General features: G+C 36.5%; 1 protein-coding gene across 36 annotated transcripts in view; it reads left to right on the top strand.

The window, feature by feature from the left end:
- Window positions 1–27,497, top strand: part of RFX3 (regulatory factor X3) — a 272,040-nt gene that overhangs the window by 64,321 nt on the left and 180,222 nt on the right. For 2 of the 36 annotated variants that reach the window (XM_036331009.1, XM_036331010.1), the window contains exon 10: window positions 24,099–24,139. The exons of the other annotated variants lie outside the window; for them this stretch is intronic. The gene's annotated coding sequence lies outside the window, so the exon portion shown is untranslated. The remainder of the gene's footprint in view (window positions 1–24,098; window positions 24,140–27,497) is intronic. 36 annotated transcript variants of the gene reach the window in all.

Raw genomic sequence — 27,497 nt, 5'->3', positions numbered from 1 at the left:
ATTAGGCTTTTATTATCTAGGATATGTTGTGCGTTAGAAAATGGGTTGGTTTAATCATCTAAGTACTGTCCTCTATAACTAGAAATAGAAGTGTGTATACTTAGGTATCACAACAGTGAACAGTGTTTCAGAGCTTTTTGATAAGGACATGTTTAGCTTGTAGGTAACTACTATCACATCTTAGTGTAATTAGTGATATGACATATTGTTTGATAACTTTTTTAGCCCCTAATATTACTCCTAAGCCTGGGAAGATGAGAGGTAAGTTACTAGTTCTGAGATTCTGTGGAATCCTGCCTTGGTTATGGTGTACAAAGAATGAGGTGAATAAGTGACATGAGTAGGTTTTACAGTAAACTTTAGTATTTGCTTCAAGTTTAATGCAAAGAAAAGTAAAATTGAACATTAAAAGTTACATTGTTGTTTCTGTTGTTGTTAATCCTCACCTGAGGATACTTTCCATTGATCTTTTTTTAGAGAGAGTTGAAGGGAGGGGGAGAGACAAGAGAGAGAAACATCCATGTGAGATGGTTGCATCCCGCATCAGGGCCTGGGATCTAGTTTACAACTGAGGTACATGTCCTTGATCAGAATCAAACCTGGAACCCTTCAGTCCATGGACCGATGCTCTACCCACTGACCCAAACTGGCTAGGGCTATTTGTTGTATTTTAAAATGTTAGTTTATCTTCTTTGATCAGTGCAAAACATGGAGGAAAACTGGGCAAATATCAGAGTGATAATTGTTTTTATTGAACAAGGACTTTTTTTGTAACAATAATGTTACATCTGTTATGTGACATTGTAAATATTATTTTTTCATGCATGAATATATTGAGGTACAAGAATATTTATGTTTATTTGAAACCATTTAGTTTAGCAGAAATTGCTGAGGTCCTGATTTAACGTCTTATTATAAGAAAACTTGGCATTTTAGTGTAATTTAATTTTTAGAACCCAGAATGAATTTAATGTCTTTTCTAGGTATGTGATTTGTAACTTTTGGATTTTCTCAGCCCCTGCCTTCCATTGTCCAGTTTGTTGCAGACCCCATGACAAAGCTATCTAAGTTGGATTGTAGGCCTGGATAATGACTGAAGGCAAGAGGAAGGTCCCAGACCAAGGTTCTTTGATATATAATTGTCTTTTGAAATTGAGAACTTGTTACAAGTTTTTCTCCCATCATATCACTACATAGTTGTTTAAGCCTTTTTTCTTGATTGTAAAAGCAACACATATTTTATAAAGAGGAAAGGAACTAGTATACATCCATATCTCATCACCCATAAATAATATACATTATCTTCTTTAGGTAATAATATTTAAAAAGTAAAATTGCATTAGCATCAATATTGGAAGATGCTCTCTTTTAAATTCCACCTTCTATCAAAATATACCTTATTTTATGTAGAGTGAGTAAGAAAATAGTAGGATGAGATGTTGGATAACTAAATAGGGGCTGAAATGATACTTCATGAAAAGAGTCACAGGGAAAAGATGCCCTGTCAAATTACCGAAGAACATGCCAAAAAGAGGAAAATAGACATGTGACCCTTGTGAGCATGTGCATGGAAATGGGAGATTATATAAATAGAGAGTATTGTTGATCACATTACGTATTATTTACACATATCACTTATAATTTTAAAAGTACATATTGATTCTGGTTGCTTTTTAGTTAGCTTTCTGAATCCAGATGAAAAACAACATCTCAGTAGAGGACTACCACATGCAGAAGCCAATTACATGTTTTTAAAGTTCTTTATTCTCAGAATTTAATCAGTAGGATCTTGTCCTCGAACTTCCCAGGTGTGTTTTCCACTTTTAACAAATGTGATTGGGGTAGAAATCCTGTTTATCTGAATGAGAACACTTTGGAAAAATTCCTTTGATTCTAAGATAACTAAATGAAGTGTGTTGCATAAGTCATGTCACAGCCAACAGTTGTCACCTGGCACTAGAGCTTGATGAAATTTCAAAATGTTGGCTCCTTGCCTGTAGTGTTTAGTTACAGTTCTATAGAAAGTGTGTTTGTACAGATGAAGCAGTTCTTGGTAATGTAAGATTCATCTCAAGTGGTAGGGCCTGAGTTTGTTACAGAGTTCTGTACTCTGAGCTCCCAAGACATATTCAGTGAGGCCTTGTTTTAATTTCTCATTGCTCTCTTTGGCACACTTATAAGAAAATGGAACAGAAACTCAGCTTGGGGGAAAAAAAACCTTAGAATTTATTTTTAGTCCAGAATCTACCACAGTACAAGAATGTTTTAAATAATATTTCCAGAAGATGGCCAAATTTGAGTTTTCAGATACTGCTTTTATTTGTGGCAATTGACTCTTTGTCCAACCTAGACTTCGCTTTCATTTTTATTCAAAACTTCTGCATCCACCTTTACTTATTGGCAGTTTATTCTTATATAATGCTAAAGATCTACTCGGCATGTGCAGAAAAAGGGTAATAAGCTCATGCTCGTTGACTCCAGAAGAAACTGTAGCTATAGGGCTGTATACTTCACACTAAAAATTACAGTAAATTTTGTCATTCCCAGATTTGAAAACTTCTCTTGTAGGAAAACTGTACATTTAAAAATGTCTGGATATCAAACAGATGCATACACTTAAAAAATTCCTTTGTGCCAATTTCCCACCCCTATTATATTTCCTCTACATAGGTAACTACTCTCATATTTTTACCTGAATCATTTTATTTGTATGTGTTCCTATAAGACATGAGATTTATTTTGTGTGAACACAAATGCTGGATGTGCATGTATTTTAATTTTGCATTACTGGTATTCTGTAGACATTATTTTGTTTGCCCTTAACACTATTTTAAAGATGTCTGTATTTTGGGGTATACATTTTCATTTCTTTTAATGTCTGTATAGTATTCTGAAGGGAGCCTTTGCTTCATTTTATTTATCCTATGTGTTGAGCCCTCTATGTTACAAGGCCTTTTTATAACTGACTCCATATTTTCAGGTCCTCTCTTGCACTCTATATATCTTAAATCCCAGCTACATAAAGTTAATCACTCTTGAATGAAAAAAATGTGCTTTTTATATTGCCATGCTTTTGCACGTAATTGCAATCTTTTAATGGCTGCTTACTTTTCTTTATTTTTTCTTTTTTTTAATTATCTAAAGTTTTACATATGTCTCCTTTCCCCCCAATTGACACCCCCCTCCGCCCCCAGCCATTCCCACCCCGGGCAAGCCCCCATCACCCCAGTGTCTGTGTCCATTGGTTATGCTAATAGGCATACATACAAGTCCTTCGGTTGCTCTCTAACCCCCACCCCCCCTACCATTTGTCTCTGGATCTATTCTTGTTCATCAAATTATGTTGATCATTATATCCCACATATGAGTGAGATCATGTGATATTTTTCTTTATCCAACTGGGTTATTTCGCTTAGCATAATGTTCTCCAGTTCCATCCATGCTGTTGCAAGTGGTAAAAATTCCTTCTTTTTTATGGTGGCATAGTATTCCATGTTGTTGATGTACCACAGTTTTTTAATCTACTCATCTGCTGATGGGCACTTAGGCTGTTTCCAAATCTTAGCTATTGTAAATTGTGCTGCTATAAACATAGGGGTGCATATATCCTTTCTGATGGTGTTTCTGGTTTCTTGAGATACAGTCCTAGAAGTGGGATCACTGGGTCAAATGGGAATTCCATTTTTAACTTTTTGAGGAAACTCCATACTGTCTTCCACAGTGGCTGCACCAGTCTGTATTCCCACCAGCAGTGCAGGAGGGTTCCTTTTTCTCCACATCCTCGAATGGCTGCTTATTTTTCAAGAGTCAACTCAGATATCATTTTCTTGATGAAGACTTCAGGAGCCTTTTCATACTTCAGCTAGTTGCTCTATACTCCACTCAAGCAGCACCTACTTTTCTCTTGGAAATAGAGAAGCCAATATTTATGCCTAAAACTCAACTTTCTCGATTCATTGAAGACAGATAACATATTAGAGGTATCTTTGTATACTTCCCTCTGGTTTGGTGAATTGCTTATATTTGGCAAGCAATAAAACATTAATTGAATGGATGAATGTGTTTAGGCTCTCTAAAATAAAATACAATAACAGCACAAATGATTCTCATATGCAAGGAAAGGGTGAACACAAATACAAGAGTGGTATTAAAGAGAGTAGCATACAGGAGGCTGAATCCTAAAATGAACTGAGGCTTGTGAAGAAGCCGAGAACAACCACATGTTATGCTCAGATCATGAAGAAAAACTAGAAAAGGTATAAACTACTGTTTGGGACAGATGGTGTAATACTAGATGTTGGAGTGAAGGCAGAACTGTGGAACCTCCTGTATTGGTTTCAACTTCAAAAGAAAATGGAAGGTGGGGGTGGGTGCGTGGGTGGGAAGGGATCATCCAAAGAACTTGCATGCATATATGCATAACCCATGGACACAGACAATAGGGTGGTGAAGGCCTGGGGCAGGAGGCAAAGGCAGGCTAGAAGGGGTCAATGGGGGAGTAAAGGGGACATATGCAGTACTTTGAACAATAAAGACTGAAAGAAAGAAAAATGACATTCAAATTCATTTACAGGAGTAATGTTGATAGTAAGGGAATTAAAGTCCGAGGAAGGTGAGGCAGTAATGAGAAAGCACTTCAACTCTCTAAGTAGTTAATGCCTTAGGATTAAATGACTTGCAGAAATGAATGGTTTGGTGATCTTTGAGCAATTACTGCTAGCACCAGAGGTGCCAAAAGACAAGATCATGAAGATACCGTTTTTATTTTTTTAAAAAGAGGGGTAAAAGTAAAATTCTGCCACTATAAGGTTAGTGGGTTTCGTTTCTATTTTTGGGACAATTCTTTAATTGGTCCTTAAACAAAAGGGTTCATGAAGATATACCTAGAAAAGAAGTGGTCTCCAGAGTCCACAGGGGTTCACTAGGAATGTATCATGTTAAACTTGTGTAATTTTTTTTTTTTACCATGTAATACTATAAGTTGATTTTGGCAAGGCTTTGAACAAAATGTCTTATGATATCATTATGAGATAAATGGTTAAATTAGGGAGTGTTTTATGAAGACAGGTAGATTCATAGATGGTTGAAAAAATTTGATGAATGGATTGATGTGAGCTTGAAGAGAGGTATTTCTAGTGACGCAACATGGTTCTTTCTATCATTTTTGTCCTTTTAATCATTTTTATCATTGACTTGGATGAAACATGCCTATAACATTTGCATATCACATAAAGCTGGAAGGGAAAACTAATAGTTTGGATGAGGGGATCTGGATTTTAAAAAAGTTTAGCCATCTGAAATGATTGGCTGAATCTCCAATGGTCTGTAATAGCGATTAATGTAGAATACTACATATAGTTTTGTAAAGTTATCACACTAGTCAAGAATCATGTAGACATATTTGAAGAGAAATTCATATGAAGAGGACCTGGGAATTTACTGTCATTTTCCAAGTATAGATTTTTTTTAATACAAGTGCAGTGTTTGGAACAAGGAAGGTGCATTCTTTGTACTGATGAACAGATACCCTTGTATTCATTTATAGCTTCCAGCTTTTAAGAACTGTCTGGGAACTTTGTCATAAAAGGGATATCTCAAAGTGTCAGAGTGGTTTATAAAACCTTTGTGTATATATGTGTAGAGTGAGGCATTATCATACTAATAGCTGTTTTCATATATTTAAAGACTGAAAAAGGAATTAGCCTACTTATGTATTTGTTCAGCTTTTAAAATAAAATGTCAGTTTTGTATGGGCTGGAAATTATGCCAGGCATTGGGATAAAAAACAAAAAAAATGACCTCATCTTTACCTTTTGTGGCACTGACATTCTGGCAGAAAAGTCAGACATTAATCAAATGATTATGTAAGTGAATGTAAATTACAACTGTGATAACTGCAATGAATTAGAGGCAGATGGCACCCTGAGAGTCTATAGTAGGTGCACTTGATTTGCTTAGTAAAGGTAGGAAAGGTTTGCTTGAGGAAGTGATGCTTATGGTGGGAAAGAGAGTACATTAACCAGGTGACAAGGGAGGAGAGGTGGTCCAGGATGAGTGTGCATGGTGGTTATAAAGGACAGGAGCCTGTCTGGCGTGCAGACAATATCCTCCAACCCTGAAAAGAAAGGGGTTCAGGCCACTCAGCCCGTGAAGACATTGGTTAGAAGTTAATTCTGCATCTAGGAAGAGTGAAAAGTAGTTACTGGCCTGACTTAGAAGATTATCTGATTTAAATTTGGGAAGATGTCTCTGGCTATAGTTTGGGGAGTTGACTCGAGTGAGGCCAGAGATGCTATGTAAACACCTGAAGAGAGATTGCAGTCAGGTGGACAGAGGGCATTGTGCTCCAAGAAATTGACTTGTCAGTAAAGGTGGAATTCAGCTTTGGGGATCAGCTGGGAGAAACCAGAGCGAGCACTGTATTTGGGGGCAGAAGACTTGGGTATGAACCCCAGTTTTGGCCATGTACTAGCTTGGTAGCCTTGTGTAAATCACATTTCTCTGTCTCTGATTTAACTGCACAACTTCTTGTTCTCAGATTTTGTCAGAACTGGATATACATGTGAATGACTTACCAACTGTGGGAAAGTGTTACGTAAAATGGAAGATTTGAGAAAAAAACAGTCAACAGTGGCCATTATTGGACTGGGTGGTCTAGTAATGAAATGAAATTTCTTAAGTGGCTCCTATCTAACTATTTGGATATATAGTTCTATAAGATTTTTATCATTGTAGTTTCAGATTTGCATTCTTCTTCCCAGTGTTTTGGAGCATTCACTGACAGGCTTTTTCATAGTAAAAGCATTTACAATGACTATATCCTTTTTGACTTCCTAGTCGCAGTCAAGTTGCTAGGTGCAGTTAAAAATCAGATATATGTTATCTCTTTGTGTGCTCTCAAAAGCAAGAAGCAGTTCTAAGAAATTTGTAGCAAAACCTTAAAGCAAAAAATTAGAAACTATAAAAAATTCTCAAGTATATCTTTTGGTAAGGTAGTACTTTCATATCTTAAGTTATATTCAAGTACATAGTGATACACATACTATTTCTGCTGTAGTGTTGCCCACGTATATGTGTGAATCCATGCAAATACACAAAAGATCCTGTGAGTGGAAATGTACCTTTAATTTAAAAACCATGATAAAATAGAAATAAGGGTAAAATGTGTTGTTTAGCTACTTTTTTGAGACAGGAAAGGAATATTTCTAATAACTCATAGTAATATGCAATGATAGCATATTATATATTTATGGATACAACATTCAATCAGAAAATATTTATTGAGTATCTGACTGGTTTACATGCCTTCCTCTAACCAGCCTTTTTATTAAAGTTATTTGCATATCTTATCACCAGTCTCAAAAATCTGTGTCTAGGTAAAATATGACATGCCCTTTTGTAGTAAAGTAAGGCAAAAGGCAAGGATGCAAATGGAACCTACAATTTTAAACTTATGCAATCTTCTGGCAGAATCCCAAAGACAACTTCAGTTGTAGCACTCTGCACATCTAATAAAGTTTTATGTTGTTGTCTTTGAATACTTTGTTGATTTCATGATCCATAAAAATTACTCAGTTCAAAAGTATTACTAATAGTATGTGACTTCTACATGTTTCTTATAATTTGAGAAGGAAATACTGTTTATTTTAGTTATTTAATGCTTTTTCTTTGGGAAACTAGGAAGAATAATTGCTGAAAACCAAGTGCACTTTAGGGGTTTTAAAATTTCAAACTTGCTTCTGGATCCAGGGCTGAGTAGAAGACTTGTGTAAGTGAAAAATCAAATCTTCCCACAGACTTCCCTTTATGCTGATAATGTCAGTAGTAGATGGGCCAGGTACTATGCTAAGGACTTCCCACTTTTTTTTTTAATTTAATCTTTTCAACAACCCTGAGGAGTGTGATTATTATTATTTCAGTTTTACAGATGAGGAAGCTGGGGTTCAGGGAGTTAAATAACTAGTAAATAGACAGGCCCAAGCCACTTTTGATTCCATGACTGCTATTTTGAAACAGCTGATTTGTTACAAAATAAGTTGAATGAAATAATTTTAAACTAATCTCCTAGAGCCATGCTTCTTACTTTTTTCTGTGGTACTATAACACACAGTGATTCCTGAGTAATGATGGGTGTCTTGTTGCTTTTGTAATAAGCTTTTAAATAATTAATGCATATGCATAGTAGAAAATGATTCGGATAGCCCAAGAGTATATACAGTGCAAGTCATGTCTCCCTCCTGCTCTACCCTCCTATTCTCCTACGTAGAGGCAACTACTGTATCTGACTTCTGGTTATCCTTCCAGAATAACCATAAGGTCTAAAGAAACAAACTGGAAAAAGCCAGGTCTGGCACTGAGTTTACATCTGGATGGGCGTCCAGAGAAAACTGGAGCCTGATGTAGATGAGACAATGATGAGAGTGCAGACAGGCCATCACATTAGCCTCTCCCCGTTAGGAGTAACAGAATGCCCTCCAAGCCTGCTTGCCTCGTTTTATAGATGAGAAAACTGGTTAAAATGGTCCCATGGATAGTTGTATGGAGAGCAGAACTCAAGAGTAGGACTTTGGTTCTCATTTTTCCATTCCAGTGCAGTGCAAGCAGCCTCTGCATTTGAGAGTGTTGTGAAGAATTGTATGCTTGAAGTGATCTAAAATTAACTAGGGTTTCCACAGGCAAGCTAGATAGCAAACTTTAGAAAGCCAAAGGCAATAGCAGCGTAAAAAAAAAAAAAAAAAAAAAAACCAACTTAAAATACATTAATATTTTTTTTAGACTAGAAACAGATTGACAGAAAGCTTGTGAAGATAGTACGGATTTCCCATACACCTCCCACCCAGTTTTCCCTAATCCTTGAAGGTGGAGTATCTTCATAAATTGTATAGAATACTTCTGCATGAGAGATTTGTTTGTCCTCGCCCATTTATTTCTTTAGTTAATCATTTAATTATATAAGTATGGATTCATAGATATTTATTTTATACCTTGGGTTATAATCCAACACTATCTTATTTTATTACATTATTCTAACTTTCGCCATTGGGATCTTTTTAACGGCTCCTGAGTCTTATTGACCTATCCCTCCCTCATCATTGTGTTTTGTTTTACTCTTTTTTTTTAGTACTTCCTTACTTCCTGGCACTATAGGACGCATCTGACTCACCTGTATAGTTTTGCTCCCCTCTTAGAATCGATCATTTCTCCAAGAAGCCCTGGCTCTTCTTATTGGAAAGTGGTATTAGATACCAGGATCTGGGTGTCAGAGGTAATAGCAGCTCTTTTAAAGTCAAATAGTGAGTTGCAAAGGAAGTTTTAGCCATTGTTTTGGGTAATGCTGAATTAGGTCATTGCAATAATTTATTTGTTAATATAAATTAACAAAATTTGCCTGAGTGAGTTGATAGAGTGATTCTAAGAATTTTTAAAATAAAATTCTAAGAAATATTTTATTACTCTCTTCTGTTAATTTAAAAACAAAACAAAAACAAACCTGTCCTTAATTTGATATATTTTTTTTATAGCCTTGACCAGAATCTGAGGTAAAACTTTAAAACATGGTAATTTGAAGCAGGTTGGGATTAACTCGGGGATATTGGAAAAACTTTACACTCCATTAGAAAATTAGTAAGCGTAGGATCTGTGAAAGACAAGTAATTCATATTTATGTAAAGAATAATACTTTCTTTTGCATCACCGAGCATTTTAAATTTGTGTATCCAACAGAGAACTGAAAGAGAATGTTAAGGGAAAGCAAGAGAGAGAGGGGAGGGGAGGGGAGGGGAGGGGAGAGGAGTGGAGGGGAGAGGAGGGGAGGGGAATAGTTAAAATATCTGGACAGTGGGCCTGATTTATGTTATTCCTGAAGAATACTCCCTATTAGAAATCAGCTGTTCTAACTCTGGAATTGAGATTTTCTTAATCTGGGATATTTGTATATAGATCAGACAACTCTTTTGGGGGGAGTTTAAAGCAATTTGTGTATGTATCTGCAACCTTAGTATTGATGCATGATTCTTTTAAAAATATATGTTCTGTTGATTTTTTAGAAGGTGAGGAGGGGGAGAGGAAGAGAGAGAGATAAACATAGATGTGAGAGAGAAACATCAGTTGCCTCTAGGATGTACACTGACCAGGGATAGAACCTACAATTTTGTTATGTGCCCTGGGAATTGAACAGGCGACCTTTGGGTACACAGGACTACATCAACCAATTGAGCCACACCGGCTAGGACTAATTAATGATTCTTGAATGTTTATTTCTTAATTTTATTTTTCGTCCTGCCTTGCAGGTATTCTGTTTTACTCTTCAGCATCTACCATTTCACTTAAGCAAGTTGAATTTTTACAACTCATTAAGCAACCAGGTCAGAAGGATCACAGGCTCTGATAGGCAAATAAATAAAATGTATATTGATTGTAAAAAAGAAAACCATTGTCTGTGAATTAGCCAAATTTTTTCCTGAGCTATAATCATCACTATTTGTCCTAATCTATTTAAATTTTGTATCTCTTAGTTTAACTGTAAAGAATACTCTTTTAAATCAATGTAAACAGAAAAGCATCGAGTTAAACTGATAGTGTGCAGTTGCAGTTAGTAAGAAGCACAGCACTAATGAGGAAGTGAACCAGGCTGGTAGAAACTGAAGCAAAGGTAAATGAAGCAGTCTCTAATGAATAAGCACAGAGAAATTGAGTGAGGCAGAGATGCCCAGGGAGCCCGAGTATGAAAATAGCTGGAAAGCCTCAAGAGGGATGGAACTGAGTGTTAAGATGGGGAAATCATAAAAGAAAGGCCTGGGTTTGGGCTGCTGGTGAGTCCTGAAGCTGACAAAGATTGCCGGGGAGAGTGTGAGAAGCTGAGTATCTTCTTCAGGGATCAATGAAAGTGATAAAACCTATGCTGGAGGGCCGGGAAGCACTGATCTGGAACATGCCAAAGGGAACCTTAAACGCATCATGTTCACATTGTGCTTAGGTGTATTATGTAATGTAATACTTAGAGCAACTCTTTCATGTTTTATGTCATTTACTTCTTACATCAACTCTTTGAAGGAGAGTATGATTAGTGACAGTATAATAGATGAAGGAAATGAGGCACAGGGGGGTTGAGAATATGCTCTAAACCATAAAGAAACTAATTGGAGGCAAACTCACACCAGGATTTAAAAATTTGAATTTTTAATTCCCCAAAGCAGTTTGAGAGATCAAGATAGACAAAACCAATTTATTGTAACATAGGTGCAAATTCTTAGGGCCTGGGACAACCACCAGTACATTCTGGGTTGAATTGGTGCAGAGAAAAGAGTTTAAAATGGTGGCTATTAGTTTTAGATAATTTAGAGCAATTGGAAAATGAAACTTATCATGGCTGCTGTATCGAGAGGGCCTCAGAATGGACTGAGGACTCATGGAGATAGCTGATGTAGCAAATGAGCTTGCGGATTGGCTGAAAGGTAGAGAAGGGCTTATTTGGTTCTTTTATCATTTCACATTCACTTTGAACTTGTTAGGATTCCTGTAAACTAAAGAGGGTGTTTTATTTTTTAGTCTCCTTTTTGGGGGAAGATTGATATTTGGGTTATTCTTAGATTCTGGCAAACTGGTTGTTAGTTTATTAGTCCATTTGTGAATAGGGAAGACAAATAAAAATAAACCACTGTGAATTGTAAGGATGTAATATTTTTTAATGGTGTGTTTATATTTACAGAGTAATTCTCAAGAGCAAATTAATTACATGTCTGTAGTTCTTCAAGTTAAGTAGGCTAAGTAGGGAAAAAACATGATTTAATCTTGCTTTATTGCTAGCTAAATCTCTAGGCTGGCCATTTTTCCTTTTAATAAAAATGCTTGTGGTTCCTTTCCTTCCCATTAGCTCATAGTTGAGAGCTCTGTTAAGTTGTCTGTGAGACGGAGTGTATTAGGCTTGCCTGATTAAAATTGTTCATGAGAGATCAAGCAGACAAGGGACTTTTAGCATAATTAAAAAAGCACGGCTAGCCTTCAAGACCAGATTTCAGAGATTTTTTAATTTATATCCACCTGTAGGGAAGTGTGTTTATGTAATTAGATTCCAGTTCTCTCATGAACGCTTCTTTCTTAAGTCACACATGGTGCCCTTTTCTTTTATGCAGCATTATCTTCTTAGGCCGGAGACGAGAAATGTTGATAGGAGCCAGAACTTGAATGAACTGAAATGTTTCCCTTGAAAGATCACAATGTGATAAGTTAAACAATCATTTGCTTCCTTATGTCAACCAGTTTATTCATAAAAGGAGATTCAGGAGTGAAGTTGATGATGATAAGGGAAAAATCAAAACAAATTGCATGTCCTGTTTTCTTGGACTAATCTGAGAAAAATTACACCACCTTTTGGAAAATAATCTTTTGTTTGATGGACATGTTAACTGAAAGGTTTTTTTGAAAGATTTTTGGCTCTTCATTTCGCAGCCCTTAACTTTGTATTACTGGGCTCTGAAACAGCTCAGTTATTATCCCTTTTTTACTATCATGTTTCAGAAAGGGAAAAAAAAGATCATTACATTTAATGTGGTTTAAAATGGCTTCTTTTGTCTTTACAAAGCTGTGTCCACTTCGGCAGACTGTTTGAATACCACTTCAGTTTCTTCCTGTGTGTTTTTAAAAATACATTTTAGTTCTTCAGAACGGAACCTTTTTTAGCATAAACTGTTATTGCTGTAATGAGGCAGCATTTTAGAAGAAAATTGCCAAGGTGTGAATTTTTTTTTTTTTCTTTACCTACACATAGAAGGCATTACGAGACTATGGGCTTCTGAACATGTGGACATTTTCTATAGGGAAGGCGTTTTCCTCCACGAATAGGGAATGCTTTGTTTTCACCCAGAGTACTTTAGAGCAGCGATTTTCAACCTGTTTCATCTCATGGCACGCATAGGTAATTACTAAAATCCTCCTGTACACCAAAAAATATATTTTTTAATAATCTGACAAAAAAAAAAAGCTAGAATTTTGATTCATTCACCAGATGGCTATTGTTTTGTTGGCTGTTGTTATTTTTTTATTTGACAATCTAAAGGAAAAGAGGTCCGTGCCCCTAACTAAATTAGTCAGGTATTGCATTTTTAAAAAATTCTTGTGGCACATGGGTTGAAAATCGTTGCTTTGGAACATTTCTCATGTAATTAAGATAATTTTTCCATTAGCTGAGAGTAGTTTTCAAAGCTTCTTGGCTTTTTTTTTTTTTGAAAGTTCTATCTTATTTTACATTTTTAGAAAGAATTACTTCTAGTCTTATGTGAACATAAAACAGCAGTATCCAACAGGAACCCCAGTTATTTTCATGATAGCTCTGGGCAAGAGAATGAGATGATAAAAGAAGTCTCCCACACCAAAATGTACCTTACATTATGGTATCCCAGTTAGAGAGTGGGACTGTTGTTAGGAACCTAATCAAACATACATTGGTCAGGCATAAAAGTATTTTAAATTCATGAAGAACTGAGGAGGAAAGGAGCCTGAAAATTTAAATGGTGGGAGGTTTTTTTTGATGTTTCATACTGTCTGCAGGAGGAGAGCACTGTACAAGGTTACATCTTGAAACAGTAAAATCTGTGAATAGTTTTGTTTGTGGGAGGAGGTCACAAAAAGGTTAATTTTTTGGCTTTCTTCTTGACAAGTAATCAGAGTAGTTCAAGGTCTCCTAGTTTCCAACCATTTTATAATCTTGAGAATTAATCCTTGCATCAATTTATATATCACCCTTACTTTTGATTAAATAAACTGTTTTAACAGCTGCACAGTTAAGTAGGTTAGGTAATAATAGTTGCTTCAATTAAGACATAATTTAGGATAAAATCATATAGAATTAACGAGGTATAGTATATGTTATAATGTGGCAACTAGTATATCTCTGTCATAGGTGATATGACTTATTTATCAAAAAATGGAAAACCCTTAAGTGATTCTTATTAATTTTAGATACTGGTTAGTATATTCATTTAATTTCTTACTCATCCACCATTAATTCAATAAACACTTAGTGAACCCTTCCCATATATTAGGCATTGGCCTTGAATATTGGTGATAGAGAGATGAGTGATTGTTTTTGAGGAGATTTTTTTTTTTTTGTAGGTACAAATTCACAAAGAATTATTAGTATAAGAAAGTGTATCATGTAAAAGAGTGTATCTAATTGTTGTTGGGATGTCAAAGGAGACTTCAACAGAGGAGACAATATTTAAACTGAGTCTAGAAGAATAAAAATTCCATGATCAGGCCAAAAATGAGAGGAAGGGCATGTAGAAAATTGAGAATTGCAAAAACAAATTTGTTGCATTTTTATAAAACTTGCCAATATATATCCTATCTAATAATAGACAAACATGGTAATTAACCATAACTCCGACTTGCTTCCCATTGGCTAATCAGGGCGATATGCAAATTAACTGCCAACCAAGATGGCGGCTGGCAGCCAGGCAGCTGAAGCGAATAGGAAGCTTGCTTGTTCCAGTGATGGAGGAAGCCAGGGTTCCCTGCCTGTCGCTGCCGGCCTCTGAGCTGCACTCTAAGAAACAATGTTGCAATTATAGAAGCTAAACAAACCCCAAAACCTGCTTTCAGCCAGCTGGGCCTCAGAGCTGGAGTTGCAACAGTGTTTCAATTATAGAAGCCAAACAAACCCAGATACCTGCTTTCAGCAGCCGAGATCTCAGAGCTGGAGCCGAGCCTCAGAGCTAAAGCTGGCTCTCAGTTCCAGTGACAGCCATAGAAAGTAAATAAATCCCAGAATTTAAAAAAAAAAGGAGAGGTTGGGAGCTTCAGTCACCCGCCAGCCTGAAAATGGCCCTCAGCCCCTCACCCAGACTGGCCAGGCACCCCAGTGGGGACCCCCACCCTGAAGGGTGTGTGACCAGCTGCAAACAGCCATCAGCCCCTCATCCAGGCTGGCCAGGCACCCCAGCGGGACCCCCACCCTGATGCGGGACACCCTTCAGGGCAAACCAAATAGCCCTCACCCGTGCACCAGGCCTCTATTCTATATAGTAAAAGGGTAATATGCAAACTGACCCTAACAGCAGAAGGACTGGGAATGACTGGTCACTATGACACACACTGACCACCAGGGGGCAGATGCTCAATGTAGGAGCTGCCCTCTGGTGCTCAGTGCGCTCTCACATAGAGAGCTCTGCTCAGCCACAGGCCAGGTTGATGGCTGCCAGTACAGTGGTGGTGGTGGTAGCCTCTCCTGCCTCCTCAGCAGCACTAAGGATATCCAACTGCAGTTTATGCCTGCTCCCCGCTGGCAAGTGGACATCCCCCGAGGGCTGCCAGGCTGCCAGAGGGATGTCCGATTGCCATCTTAGACCCAATCTCCCGGGGAGTATGCCTCAGCCAGCAGGTGGTCATCCCCTGAGTGGTCCCAGACTGCGAGAGGGCACAGGCCGGGCTGAGGGCTCCCCTTCCCCCCTGAGTGCACAAATTTTTGTGCACTGGGCCTCTAGTTTTTTAAATACATTTTTTATTGATTTCAGAGAGGAAGGGAGAGGGAAAGAGATGGAAACATCAATGATGAGAAAGAATTATTGATTGGTTGCCTCCTGCATGCTGCCTACTGGGGATCAAGTCCACAACCCAGGCATGTGCCCTTGACCAGAATAGAACCCAGGACCTTGCAGTCCTCAGGCCAGTGCTCCATCCACTGAGCCAAACCAGCTAGGGCAGACTTGCCAATATTTTAATTAAGTATTTCTGGAATATACAGGAGAAATAATTAGAAATGATCCTAGGAAAGTAGGTAGGAAGGTCTTTCATTCACTCTGTTGATGAGTTTAGACTTTACCTATAAGAAGTTATAAGGCACTAAAGGAACAAAGCTGGATAACTAACATAAGAAAATTTGGATTTTTGAAAAATAAATTGAGCAGGATTGTAGGAACTATTTGGAGAGGGAAGAAAGAGACTGCATTCGGTAATCATCATATGAACCCTATTTCTTCATGGAACTAGTAGGCAATCTTACATCACTGGATTTTGGAGCCAGACAGTCTGAATTAGCTTTAGATTCTCAGTCTAAAGATCCCCTTAACTTCTGATAGCCCAAGTTTTTTATCTGTAAAATGTGCATGATAGCTTTCTTGCAGTATTGTAAAGTTCATGTTTTCAAACTGCTTTGCTTGAATTTGTACGCCTATATATTCAATAAACAGTAATTATTAGTTATTGATCTCTAAGTGCTTAGAACTGTGTAGTAAATATTATAAATGCCCCTTTCCCTCAGTTTTTATAATAATTGACTATATGCAAAAGCAAGCAAGCAAGAAAAATATACATTTTACAAACTGTTTATTTTTGAAGCCTTCTTGATTGCGTTCCTTATCTTCCTATATAATAAAAGCCTAATATGCAAATCAGCCGAATGGCGGAACGAACCAGTGGAACAACTGGTCGCTATGATGTGCACTGACCACCAGGGGCAGATGTTATTCAATGCAGGAACTGGCCCAAGCCTGCATGCCCCAGGCCAGCCAAGGCGGGTGCCAGTGGGGACGACCCTCCCCGATTGCCCTGCTGGTTGCCCCGCAGATCGGCCCTGATTGTCGGCCAGGCTTAGGGACCCTACCATGAACAAATTTCATGCATTGGACCTCTAGTGTGAAAGATAACTCATTTGAAGTTTATCAAGTGTGTTCATTAACCTTGCTCATATGCTTCCAAATACTTTAAACCACACAAAATGTTTGGTGTTGAGGGCTTTATGGTATGAGAAATATGATTACACTAGAGGCCAGATGCACAAAATTCATGCAAGGGACTTGACCCTCGCAGCCATGGTGGCTTGCCTCGGCCCTTGCAGCCCTGGCTTCGTCCAGAAGGACGTCTGGTCTAATTAGCATAGTACACTTTTATTATAGATTTGCCCCAAGTGGAAACTACATGTTCTGTTTTTCTAACTAGTGCATTTAAAGATTAAGAAATACTGTTCAATTTACTATAGCTCAGATTTGGAAGCTGCCTAAGTGCCCATCGGCAGATGAGGGGATTAAAAACTGTGGTACATCTACACAATGGAATACTATGCTGCAGCAAAAAAGAAGGAATTCTTACCATTTGCAACAGCATGGATGGAACTGGAGAGCATTATGCTAAGCGAAATAAGCCAGTCAGAGAAAGATAAGTATCACGTGATCTCACTCATTTGTGGAATATAATGAACAACATAAACTGATGAACAAAAACAGATCCAGAAAAAGAGAAGCGTCAATCAGACCGTCAAACCTCAGAGGAAAGGTAAGGGAGGGTGGGGGTAAGGGGAAGAGATCAGCCAAAGGACTTGTATGCATGCATATAAGCCTAACCAATGGACACAGACACTAGGAGAGTGAGGGCAAGAGTGGGGGGCTTGGGAGACAAAGGGGAGATAAGGACACATATGTAATACCTTGAGCAATAAAATTAAATTTAATTTAAAAAAAATACTGTCTCTACTGTTGCAAGTTGGAATTTTTCCTAGTGCCTCACTTAACGCAATCAGTTGAGTTTCTGCTTAAAATGTTTGTGACTGGGAGAGACAGTTACCTTACAAAGCAGTCCATTTCGTGTTTGGACAGCTCCAGTTGTCAGAATATTCTTTTTGTGTAGTTGATTCCGCTTCCTTTTAATTTCTACTCATTGGTACTAGTTCTCTTCTGAAGCCACATAGACCAAATCTAATCAGCCTTTCATTTACTGTGCCATAAGCTCTTTGCCAGAAACCATCTTTCCTTTTTTCAGGCTTAGTTTATTCTCAGATTTTCCAGGTTTTGTGGTTGATTAAAAAAATAAATAAAAGTTTTTTGACCTACATTTGACATACAATAAACTGCACATATTTGAAGTTTATTATTTTGATATATGTATGTGTCTGTGAAACCATCACTGCAATCAAATTAGTGAATATACTATCAATACAATAATTTCCTTGTCTTTCATATTCTCTTCCACTTCTTCCTGCCACTTCAACTCAAATTCTACACCCACCCCTGTAACCACTCACTTGTTTTATTTCACTTATATTTTCTAGAACTTTATATAAATGAAATCATATAGTATGCTTTTTGTCTGGCTTCTTGTATAATTATTTTGAGAAGCATTTATATTGTTGCATATAACAGTAGTTCATTTCTTTTTCTTGATGAGTAGTATTTCATCCTGTGGAGGTATCACAATTTGTTTATCCCTTTACCTGTTAATGGACAATTGGGTTATGCTCAATTTTTGAGTATTATGGTTAAGGCAGCTATGACCATTGATGCATAAGACTTTGTGCAGACATATGCTTTCTTTGTTGGGGGAATAAATACCTAAGAGTGGAAGGGCTGCTTCATATTGTAGGCATATGCTTAAATTTAAGAAATTTTCAAACTGTTTTTCAAAGTATTTGCACCATTTTACAATCCCACCAGCACTGTGTGAAAATTCCAGTTCCTCTGTATCTTTACCAACACATGATGGGATCAGTCTTTTAAATTCTCTCTTTGTGGTATTAATTTGAATCTTTTCTTTTCAATTAAAGTTTACATTCAATATTATTTCATATTAGTTTCAGGTGTACCGCATAGTGATTAGATAATCATATATTTTATAAAGTCTTCCCCTCTGATATTTCCAGTATCCACCTGGACCATACATAGTCATTGCAATATTATTGACTATATTTCCTATGCTGTACTTTACATACCAGTAACTATTTTGTAACTACCAATCTGTATTTCTCAATCCCTTCACATTTTTTACCCAGTCCCTCAGCCCCTCTTCCCTCTGGCAATCGGCAGTCTGTTTTCTATATCTGCGAGTCTGTTTCTGTTTTGTTTGTTGTTCATTTATGTTGTTCTTTAGGTTCCAGGTATAAGTGAAATCATATGGTATTTGTCTCTCTCTGACTGACTTATTTCACTCAGTATAATACTCTCTTTGTTCATTCATGCTATCACAAATGGTAATATTTCATTCTTTTTTTTTTGGCCAAGTAATATTCCATTGTATGTAAGTACCACAGCTTTTCTATCCACTTGTCTATTGATAGATATTTGGATTGCTTTCATATCTTGGCTATTTTAAATAATGATGTAATCTTCTTAAGGTTAATGATTTTGAGCACCTTTTTATTAGCTTATCTTTAAATATTTTCTGGGGGCTGTTTAAATTTTGCCTATTTTTAATCAGGTTGTTTCTTTATTATTGAATTTTGAGAGTTCTTTATACATTATGGTTACAAGTCCTCTTTTGGATATATATGCTTTGCATATATTTTCTCCTAATCAGCTCTTTTCACTCATTTGGGTCTTTCAAAGAGCAAAAGTAAAATTTTGATGAAGTTCAATTTATCAATTTTACCATTTATGTGTTGTTGGAATCTTACCTAAAAAAAAATCTTTGCCTAACTTAAGGTTCAAAATATTTCCTCTTATTTTTTTCTACAAGTTTTATAGTTTTACTTTTTATATTTAAGTCGATAATACACTTTTATAATACATTTTTTACTTTGGAATAATTTTAGATTCGCAGAAAAGTTTTAAAGTTAGTACAGGTAGTTCTTGTGTACCTCTCATTCTCTTTTCCTATTATTAACATCTTACATAACCATAGTAGATTTGTCAAAACTAAGCAACCAGCATTGGTATATTACTATTCACTACACTTCTGTTTTCTGTTCTAGAATTTCACATTAGACCTCATGTCTCCTTATTCTTCTCTGATCCTTGATACTAGTAGTTTCTAAGTCTTTCTTTGTTTTTCAGTTTTTGTTATTTTAGATAACCTTGACAGTTTTGAGCAGTACTGGTCAGATATTTCATGGAATGGATCTGAATTTGGGTTTGTCTGATGTTTCTTCTTGATTTCACTGGGATGATTTTTTAGGAGAGGCACCCTTTTTATCACATATCTGGGGCAGGTGGATACATGATGTCATCATGTTTTATCACTCATGTGGCTTAATCTTGATTATCTGACCACAGTGATGTTTGCCAAGTTTGTCCACTGTAAAGTTAATGTTTTTCACCCTTTCTATAACTTATTGTGTGGAAGCAAGTCACTAAGTATAGCTCATGCTCAAGGAATGCAGGAATCATGCTCTACAGCACTTAGAAATGGGTGTCTCTAAAAATTACTTGGAATTCTTCTGTAAGATGATTATTTTAAATGGTACTTATTATTTGACTCTTCTCTGCCATTTATTTATTTAATCATTTATGATATCAGTATGGACTCATGTATATTTATTTTGTAATTTAGGTTATAACAAAAATTATTGTTGTTGCTGAACTTATTCCAGCTCTGCCCATTGGTAGCTCTTTTAGGTTGGCTCCTGTATCCCTTGTACTTGCTCCCCTCTCTTTTTCCAGTACTTCCTTTTATTCTGACACAAGATGCCTAAGGGTCATCTGGTATTTGCAATGCTCCATTCCTAGAATCAGCCATTCCCTAATTCCTTTTTTGTGAGTATGTTATTTAGAAACTAAGATTGAGCATTAGGTATTCTGATTACAGCTAATGGGATGTCACTATGTCTAGGGCAGGGTTGGGCAACCTTTTGACTCGAGGGCCACAATGGGTTCTTAAACTGGACCGGAGGGCCGGAACAAAAGCATGGATGGAGTGTTTGTGTGAACTAATATAAATTCAAAGTAAACATCATTACATAAAAGGGCACGGTCTTTTTTTTTTTATTTTTATTCATTTCAAACGGGCAGATCCGGCCTGCGGGCCGTAGTTTGCCCACGGCTGGTCTGGGTTCTCTCAGCACCCAGAGCCAGGAAATGTATGTATGTATGCAACCTAAGGATATACACATTTACAATTACTTCTACATCTGTCTATTTACATTTATATTCAACTAAATGTGAGTTCATACTGATGCCACTGACTCTAATGCAGTACCAGGTGGTTCATTGCTTATCTATAACGTCTTTCTCCAACAGGGAGAAACATGGATCCCACCTTTAGTTTACCTATTTACAGACAGTCCTCAGTTTACGTCGGACTCAACGTACGCCGTTTCGTGGTTACGTCGCCATCTCCCATTTACAGTACAGTGGGGCCTTGTTTAATTCGTTCCGTGACGGAGCTCGTAACTCAAATTACTCGTATGTCAAATCTTAAAATGAACGAGTGAGACACGTGATGCTGGGCTGATGTTGTGGTGTTCACTGTGACGTTCGCTGCGCCAACTAGCAGTGGGGTATCTGAAGCTGGCTCATAACCCGAATTTTAGCTCGCAACTCAAAACAAAACATCGGCCGAGAGATGGCTCATATCTCAAAAAACTCGTTAGTCGGGACACTCGTAAGTCAAGGCCCCACTGTATTTATTAAAAAAAAAGTTCCATCATTTCGACATACGTGCTTTGTGGTTTTTATTATTTATTTACCACAAGTAAAGGTCAGGAATTATCTTTCTTTTAAATTTTTTTTACTGTTTCACTTCATTACTGCTGTGTATGTGCTCCATGTGAGTGACGTAGGTGCATATGTAGGTGGTTTCTGACTTAAGACAAAAATGGCCTTACATCGCGCCATAGGAACGGATCTCCTACCTAACCCGAGGACCTACTGTATTTAACCCCAGCGCACATGTAAAGCAGTTTGAGCTGTTAACCTGTATCTGGAAATCTACTTTGAGTTAATTTTTGTGTGTGGTGTGAGATACAGATAAAAGTTCATTTATTAAAAGTATGAATATCCAATTGTTCCAGAAATATTTGTTTAAAATACTGTCTTTTCTCCATTGAATTGCCTTTCCCTCTTTGCTGAAAACTGGTTGTGCATTTATGTATGGGTCAATTTTAGAACTCTCTTAATTCATTACATTGTGTTTTCTCTTTTTCTTTTTATCCTTATCAGAGAATATGTTTTATTGATTTGAGAGACAGAGAGAGAAAGAGAAACATCATTCTGAGAGAGAAACATTAATCAGTTGCCTCTTGCATGTGCCCTGACCAGGAACTGAACCCACAACCTAGGTATGTGCCCTAACTGAGAATAGAACTTGCAACCTTTGGGTATACTTGGCGATGCTCCAGCCAACTGAGCCACACAGCCAGGGCAGTGTTTTTTCTGTGTTTACTCCAAAATCTTATTTTCTTGATTATTGTAGATTAATTATTGTAAATCTTAAAATCAGGCAGTGTTGTTAGCCATCTTTTTTTCTGCTTATTTTTCAAAGTTGTTTTAACTATTTTGTGTCTTTTGTATTTTCATAAGAGTTTTAAAATCAGCTTGTCAGTATCTATGAAAAAAAGCCTGTTGGGATGTAGATTTGGATTGCATTCAATTTTTAAATCAATTTGGAAGAATTGACATCTTAACTATTGAATCATGTAACTCATGAACAAGTAATGCCTCTCCATTTATTTATGTCTTTAATTTCTCTCAGAAATGTTTTGTTGTTTTCAGTGTACAAGACTTACACATCTATTGTAAAGTTTATCTCTAAGTATTTCAGATGTACTGATGCTATTCTAAATGATACTACTTTTTAATTGCAGCTTCCAATGTTTTCTTGTTAGGAAGTAGGCATACAATTGACTTTTTAATATTGATCTTGTATCCCATAATCTTGTTAAAGTGACTAGTTCTTATAACTGTTTTATAGATTCTGTCTGGTTTCCTATATAGAGGTCATGTTGTTTGTGAATAAAGAAAGTTTTACTTCTTTCTTTAAAAGTTGGGTATCTTTTGTTTTTCTTGCCTCGTTTCATTGGCTAGAACCTCCAGAACAATGTTGAATAGAAGCTATGAGAGCAGCCATTTCTGTTGTTTGTAATCAGAATAGGAGAAGCATCAAGTCTTTCACCAATAAGTATGATGTTAACTGTAGATTTTTCAAGATACTCTTTATCAGGCTGAGGAAATTCCCTCTTATTGCTACTGTGGTGAGAATTTTTATTAGAAACTAGAGGCCTAGTGCACAAAATTTTTGCACTTGCGGGGGGTCCCTCAGCTTGGCTTGTGCCCTCTCGCAGACTAGGAGCCCTTGGGGGATGTCCGACTGCCGGCTTAGGCGGGCCTAAGCCGGCAGTCGGTCATCCTTAGTGCTGCCGCGGAGGCAGGAGAGGCTCCCGCCACCGCCGCTGCACTCACCAGCCATAAAGTCCTGCTCAGGGCTTCTGGCTGAGTGGCACTCCCCCTGTGGAGCGCACTGACCACCAGGGGCAACTCCTGTGTTCAACATCTGCCCCCTGGTTGTCAGTGTGCGTCATAGTGACTGGTCATTCCACCATTCGGTTGATTTGCATATTAGCCTTTTATTATATAAGATGAATTTTGGGTTTTATCAAATACTATTTGGTGCATATTTAGATAATCATAAGGTTTTCCTTTTTTAATTTCTTACTATGTTGAATTATATTTAAGCCAGCCTTGAAACTTTAAATAAGCTTGGAAATCCTGAGATCGACCCCACTTGCTCTTGATGTGTTATATGATCCTTTATGGACATTATTGAAATCAACTTTCTATAATTTTTATATTTATGAGTATATGGTCTATAATTTCCTTACATATTGGAAATTATTCTTAACTTGAATTTGTTGGAAAAATTTTAGGATTATTGCTTCTCTAAATTTTTATAAAATTCACCAGTGATGCCTGGAGTTTTCTTTGTGGGGAGGCTTTTACTACAAGTTCAATTTTTTTAATAGATACAGTTTCATTCACACTAATTCTTCTTGAGTGAGCTTTGGTAACTTGTATCAGTCAAGGAATTCAGCTTTCTTCTTAATTATAAAATTTACTGGCATAATGTTGTCATAATATTTCCATATTATCTGTAGATTTTGTAGTGGTATCACTTCTAATTCCTGATATTACTAATTTATATATTTTTCAAAATGATCTCATCATTCTAGAAATTTATTAATTTCATTGACTATGTCAAAGAAATAACTTTTGCTTTCATTGATTTACACCCTATTTTCTATTTTCTGTGTCACTGAGGTCTGCTATGATCTTTATTATTTCCTCCCTTTTGCTAACATTGGGCTTAATTAACTCTTCTTTTTTTGGTTTCACAGTGTGGAAGCTAAGGACATTAAGTTGAGACCTTTCTTCTTTTCTAATATAAATTTTTTTTTTATGCCATAGATTTTGTACGGCTTTAGCAGCATACTCCAATTTTTGATATGGTATGTTATTATTCTCATTCAGTTTAAAATACTTTCTAGCTTCATTTTGGATTTCTTCTTTGACCCTTTGGTTATTTAGAGTACCATATTTAGTTCTAAAATATTTGAGAGCTTTCCAGAAATCTTTCTGTTATTGTTTTCTACTTTGGTTCCATTGTAAGCAAAGAACATAGTTTGTATGACTTGAATCCTTTTATATTTGAGACTTATTTTATGGTCCAAATATTGTATTTGTTGAGCTTCTCTTAGTTTCTGCTTTATGTATTTTGAACGTTGGTTACTGGGTGCTTAAATATTTAGGATTATTATATCCTCTGGATGAATTGACCACTTTATCATTATGAAATTACCCTCTGTATTTCTGGTAGTAGTTCTATTCTGAACTCAATTTTTTCTGATATTAGTATAGACACTCTAGATATCTTTTGGCTAGTTTTAGTATATGTGTCTTGTTGTATTCTTTTGCTTTAATGTATTTGTGTCTATATTTAATGTACATTTCTCAAAGGAATATATTGTTGGGTCTTGACTTTTTAGTTATCTGATAATATCTGTCTTTTAATTGGAGTGTTTAGATCATTTACATTTACTTTGTTGATAACGGTTCATTTTAAGTCTGTCATCTTACAATATGTTCTCCTCCCATCTGCTCTTTGTTCCTTGTTTATCTTTTTCTATCTTATTTTGTTTGTTTGATTTTTGTATACTATTTCATGGTGTCTAGACCCCTTAAGCATCCTGGTTGTCATCTTGGTTAGCTTCAATTTATTTAAAGATCAATGTAGACTTACTATGTCAAAATCCCAAAGTCTGAATGTATAATGTCTTCTAAGTGTTCTTGAAAAACAAGTGATCTATAAGGGGTTATTTTGATGATCTTAAAAAATTGCTTGATAATTTTATATTTGCCATAATACTTAGGTGCTGATGTAGATTGATGTTTTAGTTGGTGTCAAATGCCTTTTTTTAGGATCACCTATTGACTTCTGTGTTTTTCTCATTCCCCAATGTAAGACTCCATATGAGGAGGTGACACCCTTGCAGCCTCATGAGGACCGTGTGGAGGACATCTTGGAAAAGCCAGCTTGCATTCCTAGGTTTATCAGTATTTGTCTGTCTTGAGTCAGGATCTTTTCTTCCATTTAATTTAGGGATAGAGAGAAAAGAAGAGACATTATTATTTATTTTCTGTTTTCATATCTCTACTCATTTTTTCTCAAATAAAAAGATTGGAATATATTTTTCAGAAAGTTGAGAAACATTTTCCTGTTCAATTTTAGAGACATGTATCCAGTATGTCATTGAGCACGGAAAGAGGGTTTTATCATTTTTTTTGTAGAGGGTATGGCATGAAGAAGATAGAAAGGAACGATGTGATTTAGCTTGAGTAACGCTATGGTTATTTTATCAGGTTTGGAAGTAGGCAAATCACTTATCTATCTTGAATCCTAAGAAATGGCAAGCTATGTGCTCTGTGTGTCGTCTCCCGGAGGCCTAAGACCATTCACCCTGGCCTGGAACTGAGGAAAAAAATACTCTAAATTCCTTACTTCCTAAGATTGCCTTGTTCCTAGAGGATTTCCTTGAAGTAGTTTGTCATCAGAGTATTTTTTTGCAGTAGCTCTACTTTCTAGACAATATGTAAATTAGAGTATTTTGTTTATTCTGTATTCTAAGCCTCGCTCTCAAAATTTCAAAGAAGCAGAATATGGTACATCCATATTAAATGTAGGTGCTTTCTGCCCTGTTTGCTTCAGACAGTTGAGTGTCTATAATGGTTAGCACTGATGATTTGTAAGCTGATGAATGGATGCCAAAAGCTAAATGTCTCTTGAGTACAGTGGAGCCTATAGTCTAGTCTCCATGAATATTAGGGCAGTGTGCCAACTAGAGCTGGCTTAATTTTGCAAGCAGGAGCCCTTTTGAGAAGTATTCATGTTAATTAACCAATTCAAAGAGCAATATTTTTCTTTCATTAATTTGGCAGAAAACAACTAAATATCTGCAGCAAGAATGTTTTTGACATTTTCATTTGCTGCTTGAAGAAAAGTGGATACTTTGAATTGTGATATAAAAGAAAACTGCTGGGATTTTAGCATTTCCATTTTAACTTCCCAAGGAAAATGTGGAATCCTCAATTAGCAATTTTAAAAAAAATAAGGTATAGTTGGCTGCAGGAGTGACCAGAATTAATTCATATTTTGAGGTACAGGCAGTTCTCGGCTTATGTAGGACTCGACATACATCATTTTGTGGTTACGTCGCCATCTCCCATTTACAGTATTTATTAAAAAAAAATAGTTACGTCATTTCAACATATGTACATATGTGCTTTGTGGTTTTTATTATTTACCACAAGTAGAGGTCAGGAATTGTTATCTTTTAAATTTTTTTTACTGTTTCACTTCATTACTGCTGTGTATGTGCTTCATGTGAGTGACATAGGTGCTTATGTAGGTGGGTTCAGACTTACGGCAAAAATAGCGTTACGTCGCCCTGACCTAACCCGAGGACCTACTGTATTGGCTTGTAGGAGATTCTTGGGGAGTTTATTGACTCAGACCATTACTTTAAAATTTTTTTAAATACATTTTTATTGATTTCAGAGAGGAAGGGAGAGAGAGAAACATCAATGATGAGAGAGAATCATCCATCTGTTGCCTCCTGCACACCCCCAACTGGGGATCGAGCCGTATCCCGGGCATGTGCCATGGCTGGGAATTGAACCTTGGCCTCCTAGTTCATAGGTCGACGCTCAACCACTGAACCACACCAGCCAGGCCGGACCCATTGCTTTTTACATCTCCTTCCATGTATGTCTAAGAAATAGAATTTCACTTATGTGTCATAGTTTCCTGTCCTTCCTCCTTTCTCAAGTTCATTTCCACTCCAAATATTGCATAGAATTTTTTCTTTTCCTGTTTCTATTGGTTTAAATAAATATTTGTTATCTCAGTCATCTTATTCCAATAATTATTACATTTTAACTTTAATAAAAAGGAAGTTAGGACCAAGCACCTGGAATGAAATATTTTGAATAATTTGGAACTGAAAGTCCAGTGATGGACGAATTATAGAAGTATTTATTTGTTTAGTATATGCTACTCTTCATATAAATACTCTTATCTATTGATAATATTTATCCTTTCACTGTAGATATAACCTTTAACAATACTCATATTTTTTATTAGGCACTATTTATCGAGAACGTGTTGATTCCTCAATTTGACACTTTTCCTTTCTGCAATTTTGACACATTTTGTCTGTATATTTTTGCTTCTGTATAGTCTTTATGAATTGGAGACGTAAACAGGTGGAAGAACATACCATGTTCATGGATTGGTAGAATCAACATCAT

The sequence above is a fragment of the Myotis myotis genome, unplaced genomic scaffold, assembly GCF_014108235.1.
Source record: "Myotis myotis isolate mMyoMyo1 unplaced genomic scaffold, mMyoMyo1.p scaffold_m19_p_12, whole genome shotgun sequence".
Classification (NCBI taxonomy): Eukaryota; Metazoa; Chordata; class Mammalia; order Chiroptera; family Vespertilionidae; genus Myotis; species Myotis myotis.
The sequence above is the reverse complement of the archived record's forward strand: the minus strand, read 5'-3'. Positions and strand labels throughout refer to the sequence as shown.